The sequence below is a fragment of the Lagopus leucura genome, unplaced genomic scaffold (genome assembly GCF_019238085.1).
Source record: "Lagopus leucura isolate 7727_CA_CO unplaced genomic scaffold, USGS_WTPT01 52172-1_obj-0_obj, whole genome shotgun sequence".
In the NCBI taxonomy this organism is placed as follows: Eukaryota; Metazoa; Chordata; class Aves; order Galliformes; family Phasianidae; genus Lagopus; species Lagopus leucura.
The window spans coordinates 4,252-10,898 of record NW_024969545.1 but is presented as its reverse complement, the minus strand read 5'-3'; the positions used below and the strand labels follow the sequence as shown (position 1 = coordinate 10,898).

At 53.4% G+C, this 6,647-nt stretch overlaps 1 long non-coding RNA gene across 1 annotated transcript; it reads left to right on the top strand.

Annotated features, from left to right (window-relative positions):
* Positions 1 to 750: 750 nt before the first annotated feature.
* LOC122194193 lies at positions 751 to 4,672 on the top strand. The gene is made up of 3 exons (XR_006183065.1): positions 751 to 892; positions 1,304 to 1,585; positions 3,548 to 4,672. It is a non-coding gene; the product is annotated as an uncharacterized LOC122194193 (long non-coding RNA).
* Positions 4,673 to 6,647: the final 1,975 nt, after the last annotated feature.

The window sequence follows — 6,647 nt, the reverse complement described above, 5'->3', positions numbered from 1 at the left end:
GGTTTGGGTTCTGTTCTGTTTTCCTCCCACCACCCAAAGAAGAGCCTCCTTTTGCTGCGAACGCTATCGAGTCCAAAAGGGGAAGAAGCCCATCCACCTCAGAGAGCAGCGCTTCGGCATCCTCACCACCTGCCAGCAAGACCCAACCATGCCCTGCCTTCCCCCTCAGCCTCATTCCAAAGCCTGGAGTTCATCTGTGTTCCGTCGGCCCTGGCTACCCGTAGGGCAGCTGTAGGTTCCTCTGCCCTCTCCCCACATGCCAACACAGTTTCCTAACGTTCTGCTTCAGTCTTTGGAAGACTGTCATGGCTTGGATGTGGCAGAATAGTTGCCCCATGCTCACGTTCTGTGGGTCCCGACCCCACTTCCAGCAGCGCAGCGCTGCTGATGGATTCCAACGGTTTGACGCAACGGCACCGCAGGAACAAAAATAACCCAACATCTGGCCCCGTTCTGAACGCACACATGGGAAAGTAAACCTCGGCGAGCCAGGTGCTGTTAACTCCACTGCTGTGACTGCAGCAGAGGGAATGGTTTGATAACCAACGCAGCAGAAGATACAAAATCGCCGGCTCCCACCTACTCCCTTAGCATCGTGGCTGGAAAGCGTCCAGACCACAGAATCCTGGAAGTGATTGGGAAGAGAGGGCCGGAGCCCAGACCTTGGGAAGCAGCTTGGGTCTCCTTGCTGATCTCTATTCACAGCAGCTCAGGAGTTAACCAACTGCCTGCGCCCGCACCTTCTATTTGCCTTGGATCTGCACCAAGCTTGAGTCATCACGTTCAAACAGAGGGGAGGGAGCGGGGAAAGAGCTTCATTTTCCAAGAAGGGCATTCCCATACCAGGACACTTTTAAGTTCTTACCAGGAAAAGGAGCCTTTTTGGAACGAGGTGGGTGGGTGCGTACCTTCTCTGAAGGGAAAACAGGTTCTGCTCAGATCTATACGTGATCACAAACAACTCAGCTGCGCCGGGGTCCGAATGAAGCAGGACCTCTGGGTACAGCGGGTCACGTCTGCCTTTTCAGAAAGATTTAATGGAGCTGCAGCCAAAGTAACCTCGTGCCATAGGTGGGACCGAGGGCTTTTATAGTAGCAGACTATCAAAGGAACGCAAGGAATGCGGGGTGTAAACAGATTAGATCTTTTCCCCCTTCTTGTAGAAAGGCCCAGGTTTCTTCCCTTTCCTCCAAGGCTTGAGAAATTTAAATGAAATCCCGAAGCATGCATGTTACTCAAGCGCACTCCGTCCCCAGCCTGGGATTCAAAGCCAACCATTCACAGGTTTTTCCTGTTTAATCAGGGGTTGTGCAGGAACTCGGTGGAGCCCTGGAACCGGATCCGCTGGCCATTTGGGTTGAGCTGGAACGAAATTGACCTACAGCACATTAACCCCTCACTTTGCTTCTTCACCCGTTTGGAAGCGTCGGTCCTACAATTACCGACGCTACCCAGTGGCCATGACTCTGCAGAACGGATTTCCTAGCCCAGACCCACAACCCCCTGTTGGGTCTGTCCGTGCACAGGGAAGGCAGAAGGCTGATCCTGGGGCTGAGCAGGGCCTGAAGGTCAGCAGGAGGCTCAGGTGGGAGCGGTGATGGAGCGGTGGGACTGGGAAGGGCTGAAGGAGGTGGAACTGGGGGAGTAAGTCCGACATGGGCAGCTCCTTCGACCCACCCAGGAAGATCATTAGCACTAATGAGTAAGAATATTAACAGGAATCGGGGGAATTCTAATGGTACTGCAACAGCATGAGGGGGGAGAGGCGCGTGGATCTGCCGTGTGTTCCGCTCTCGCTCCAGGAAGTTTGTGAGCTGATGGTTCCTGAAAGCCTGCACAGATATGATTCTTGTGCTTGTTTACATACCCTGCCCACACCTTCGTAACAGCGAGGTCACACACAGTCTCTCAATCCCTCACTCCCTGGCAGAACGATTGTTTTAACCCCGAGACCTTAAAACCTCCAATGCCATCGACACTTCCCAAATAAAGGAAGCGAACTATAGAAAATCCAGTGCTTTTCTTCTCACTTTCCACTTTCGTTCTGATTTCCAGTAGCTTTGTTAGGGTTCTGTTAAGCTGATGGCGAGTTACACGGTGTTATCTTTCATAACGCATCCTTCTGTCTTCTCACCGCACACCTGTCACAGTTGTGTGACCTGGAAGGGCCCGAAATCAGCTTGAAATAATCACAAGTGCCCTTTCCAGCAGCGGTTCCTGCATTCTGAAGCCTTATTTGGTCCTGCTGGGGGGTGCTCCCCAAAGTAAGGAATTAAACTGTGATCGTAGGAAGGAACCCAGAGTCACCTTTTTCCTTGCGAAGGCAGAAACTGCTGGCAGCAGCTGCAACGGGCAGCTGTGAGCAGTAATTAAAAGCAGAGGGGGGCTATGAAAGATGCAAATTCACATAGAAGGCAGAGAGAGTCCTCGGGTTTCTGAACCCAGGAGCTGGGCCAACGAGGCGCACATCACACAACGACTGATTTGCATTGGCCAAGCAGTGGTGTTACAGATATTCTACCCGCTGCACAGTGAGAAAACTTCCCTGGCTCGCTTTCCAGTAGACCAAGGCATCTTGTTCTGGGATAGCATAAGGCAATACTAATAATTCTATTGCAGGAAGCAGCACTTAATGTTGACGGGGTCAGAGAGCCGCCCGAGCGTGGTTTCTCCCCAGAAAACATTTTGCCAGTCTTCCGAAAGGCGTTCTCTTTCCACCTGTCACCTCCCTATAAATCATTAGCAATAATTATCCTCTTCACTTGAGCCCAAGTGAAACCAAAACAAACAAAAAAAAACCCAACGTTTCTATTAGAGATAGCAGATATTAATCAGAATCCAAATTGCAGGGAAGCTGATGAGAGATTTCCTGTTACCCTCTATGGCCTCTGGATGCCCCGTGGTTTTTGTTAAGTTTTAATTGCACTGGGCCTAGCGTGCTATCTGTATGTACACACACATCTGTGCACGTGTGCATCCCTTTTACAGTCTAGAATCTCGTGTGCTGATTTCATCTCGAGAGGTGATCACCTCTTTAGGCCGACGTGATGCGGGATGCTGGCACGCCTCCGGCGCGCAGCTCTCCTCCCTCCCTCCACCCCGCTCCACCAGCAGGCCATGGCACTGAGCAGAAAGGTGGCAGCACCCAAGGGCGGGCGGCTCACGGCCTGCCCACGGGGCTGTTCACAGGCCCAGAAGCGTGTAAGCATCAGGAAAGGAACAATGGGACTGCAGGAAGCCCTGCAGCTCCTGCAACCCCAGCGTGTCATCTTTGCGAGTCTTCGTGTTTGGAATAAATGCACACAATTACTAGCAAGAAGCAAACGGTGACCTTAGGGCTTCCTCCGTGTGTTCAGGTCGCCCCGAACGCATGGCACCGTGTCAGAGGGGCTGCAAACAGTGCTTGCCATGCTCCTTTCGATATCTCATTTAAAGCCCCGTCTGCCTCCCATGCCCTGCTGCAGCATTCATCTGAATTTGCCGCACTGTGACTGGCTTTGCTAGAATGTCAGTTCCTTCCTACAGAAATAATTTCCCTTCCCTACAGTTGTTGGACGCTCACACGCGTATGAAAGCATCCCATAAAACAAGAGGAGAGAGCCTCCTCGTCTTCAGACAGCGTGCTGCACGTACTCCCACAGCTCAACCTGCGCCTGAGTTTTACAGCTCATCTCAGAGCAGCACCCCTCCGCACAGCCCCTTTCTTTCACCACGCGCTCAACACAACACACAGACTCTACGTTAGCCCTCCTTTGCGGAGAGAGCCACTGCGTATCCATCCCACAGAGATGGAGATCTCCCCCCTCAGCCGCCAGCAGAGCTGGGAGCCCTGCAAGGAGCAGCTCTGCTGACGGTTGGAGGAGTAAAGCGGCACCAAGGGTTCGCATCGCCGGGTCCAACGTAACACGGCTGCAATCACCATCAGTCTCCACAGACCCTCGTGTTTTAAAAGAAGTAGAAAATAAATGTTTGTCCTTTCGTTCTGCTGGCAATTTCTCTCCCGGTGTCCGAGTGGTCAGAAGGGGGGAAGTCACCTGCAGCCACAGCTTCTGATGCACAAAGGGCAGCGGCGGGAGCCACCCCGCTACCGCTCAGCCTTATTCCAACGACCGCAGCGCCTTTTGTTCCTGAACCACTTCCCAAGCTCCCTCAGAACATCGCAAAGTGCAGCTATCACCATCCCTCGAGAAAAGCCTTCATTAAGAAAAGATAAAGTCAATCACTTACTTGTTCTCTCCCGCCGTTTAAACACACGCACACAGAAGAAAAAAAAAAAAAACAACAACAAAAAACCCCAAACCAAACAAACCGAAGCAACTTCTGGCTTCGTTTGGCCTCGTTCACGTTAAGAAAAATAAAAGCCGGGGTAAATGCCAGCCCTGAGTTCTCCCAAGACCTTAGGAAGCTCGGGGAAAACAGGGCGGAAGGGGAGCACCCCGGAGGAATCTCGGAAGAGCGGATTTATTCCAAGTGCTTCGCAGCGCTGTTATCTCCGCCTTGGCTAAGCGGAATGCTGGTGAAAATCTTTGCCTGGTACAGTGCGGAGCCTCTGGTTCACAGGCCAGGAATTCTACGCTGAATAATTTTTAACTTCGGCTCTGGGAGGAAAAGCAGAGTCTCGTACATTCTGCCCGCTGGAGTCGGCTTTCTCTTTTTATTGCACGGAAGGAGAGCTCCTAATTTTCGGGGGAGGTGGGGGACGGGGACGGACACGCAGCGTGCCCTGAGCTGGGGGACACGGGGGGACAGGGGCAGAGCGAAGCCAGGGGGCTTTTCAGAGGAAATAAGAGGGCTGAGAGCGGCCTTTCGAGAGCCATAGGCAGTGATTTCCCAATTCTTTTTTCTCACTTAAAGACAATAATTTTACCGACGTGCAGCGAATGCCATCTAACCCACCCGGAACCGCTGAGACAGCAGCAGCTAGCGATTCTGATGGACCGGTTTGTTCTCTGAGTTGTCTTCCCTCGTTAGAGGGCTGGCTGAAATTGGGGATGCCCCAAGAGGCAGGAGAGCCTGCCTGAAGCCACGGAGTCAATGTGCAAAGATCCGGGGCGAGAAATAAACGCAGGAGCGAGCCGCTTTGGCTCTGCAGGAATTACATCACCCACTGGGAGTGCCGGGAACGAACCGCATCTCCTGAGCTGCACCCAGGCACGCCGAGTTGGACTCGATGACCCTGACAGGTCCTTCCATCTCGGGTTATTCTGTGAAATAAGAGATCCAATTTCTGAGCAGAGCATTCCTCACGGCCTCTTCCCCACCTGGAGACGCGGGCCAGGACGTTGGGAACGAGGCGCCGCCCAGCGTCACCCCACGAGAGCCACCAAACCTACATCTGCCGGGCTCCAGGCCCACGCTCGTTCCACGTGCCCACAGTGCTTCCATCCACGGTATTTTATTTCCAAATGCTGCTTTTCTCCTTTCAGGGATGGTGGGATCCTCAGCCCGCAGCGACCGCCGTGCGGAGCACAGCTGCCTTCTTCCACCATGAAAAGAGAAGGGGGAAGGCTCTCTGGAAACAACACTCGGCTCCAGCGGCTGCGTGCGGAACCCGCTGTCGCATACATCTGTAGGATACGCAAACAGCCACACGTGTGGCTGTAACGTGGATGCGTTCATCCACACCGAAAGCAAAAAGCGAGAACCCAGATGAAGGAAAACCCCACAGAACCACACAGGTGGATGATGGGGCAGGTCTGGAAAGCGAGCAGCGAGGAATGCATTCAACACCATTCAAGAAGGGTTTTTGTGTGCGTATCTCTACCGAAGTGTGACTTCAGAGACTCTCTCAGTGCACGTACAGGCGAAGGCTCCCCACCAGCAGTGCCCTCCTTGAAAACGCGTGCAAATCCTCCCATGCTCCTCAAGAGAAACCTTCCCCCGGACCCCCCTCAGTCAGCAGCAAGCCTCCCGGGGCTGCGTCTGTACAACGCTGCTGCTTCCAAAGCAAACAGACACCCCCAAACCGCAGCGGCTATTCCATATTGAGACGCATCAATAAAATGTGATTTATAGCATTGTCACTGGAACGTTTTGTCCTTATCGAGCTCGAGATAAGATAGGAGGCATTGAGAAAGGCTCGTTAAAGCGCAGTCTGGCCGTCAGCACATTAACGAACTCGCTTTTCAAAGCTTATTAGCAAAGAGGCAACCGGTATAAAGGAACAGCTTGCAGGAGCGGGCGTGAGCTGGGAGAAGGAGAGCGGCGGTTACACCATCGCTTCTACCTTCAAGAAGCCCACTTGTTTTATGATCCCGAATTATTCCAGAGCTCCCGTGCGGACGAAGAGCTCGCTGGGCTCCTCCCGTCCCTATCTTTCTCTGATTCAAAGTGCAACGGGAGTATTTCAGAAGCTGCCGGGAGTTTTTCCTCCTCTAGGAGCGCCCTGAAGCGGTACTTGTTGGTCAGGGGGAGGTTCGCAGGGCAGAGAGCCCGGCGATACCGATAGGGAAGGCCTTGTGCAAGGAAGCACCAAACCGTGCGGCGCAAGGAGACGGCTTTGCAGCACGCAGCCTCACAACCCTCGGTGCGCAGCAAAGTTTTCAGCCTCTGCGCCCCTCCGGCACCGACAGAACGCCGAGTTACATCCTTCAGGTTCGGGACCGTCCCCTTTGGAGAGGCTTTGCTCTCATCCCCGTGCCCTCCGG